This window comes from Pipistrellus hanaki (genome assembly GCF_964339955.1).
Source record: "Pipistrellus hanaki genome assembly, chromosome: X".
Taxonomy (NCBI): domain Eukaryota; kingdom Metazoa; phylum Chordata; class Mammalia; order Chiroptera; family Vespertilionidae; genus Pipistrellus; species Pipistrellus hanaki.
In genome coordinates this window covers 80,696,962-80,698,121 of record NC_140524.1, presented here as the reverse complement: position 1 = coordinate 80,698,121, position 1,160 = coordinate 80,696,962, and positions in this window count along the sequence as shown.

Here is a 1,160-nt window from a genome sequence, read left to right as displayed (position 1 = left end):
TTTATTCAGGCTTCTCTCCTGCCCTGAGGTCCCTGGACTTCTACCTACCCTCAATCTGAGCCAGCCGTACAATATGGAACAGCCTCTCCTTAATGGCTCCTCCAGAGAGCTGGGTGTCTAAAACATTTTCTGTTCAACTATCAATCATAATACCTACTCACCCCACTGTCTTATATCCTGTTTTTTCAAACCTTGTTTATTCTTCCCAACAAAGTAATTAAAAATATATTTTTATTGATTTCAGACAGGAAGGGAGAGGGGTAGAGAGATAGAAACATCAATAATAAGAATCATTGATCGTTACCTAGAGCCTGCAACCTGAGTACATGGCCTGATTGGGAATTCAACTATGACCTCCTGGTTCATAGGTGGACACTCAATACCAGCCAGCAATAAAATGTCTTTTTATTTTACCTTTGAGAAACTCACAGATCTCAAGATTGGAACATTCCCCTTATTGCAATAATCCTTTTGTGTAAAGTTTTTCCTTACCTACTATGGGATTTTCTTATTTGTCAAAAGTAATATCATAAATAATGACGTTTGAACAGAAGTAAGAAATATATGTATAAAGTATTAAAGGCAAATCACAACATCAATATATATAAAACCCTAATATGCAAATAGACTGAATGGTGGAACAACTGAACAACGGAGCAAACAGTTGCACTGAACACCAGGGGCATGTACAGAACATGGCGGGCATGGGCAGCAGGTGGCAGAGCGTGGAACATGATGGGTGTTGGTTGAGGTAGGATGGTGGAGCAGGTGAGCAAGGGCACCAGACTAAAGCAAGCAGCAGTCTGTCATTGGGGTGAGCCTCTGGTGATTAGTAAAAATTCTTTGCTTCTGTGTCCTGCCTGGTGCTCACACCTGTTGCCAGAGCTGGCCCCTCTCACACTTGCTGCTTCCACCCACTGCCAGTGCTGGACCCACTTGCACTCACTACCAGTGCTCAGAGCTGGTTGCAATAGCTCAGCATTGACATTGGGTCTTAGCAGCAGCTGCTGGCCCTGATCCCCCCTGAGGGGTTCTCCACCTCCCCCTGCTCCTGAGGAACAATCAGAGCAGCAGCTGCCACTCTCACCCATTGATGGCACCAGCCCTACTCACACCCAGTGCTGGCACTGATCCCAATCGCTTCATGCCATCAGTTAGTG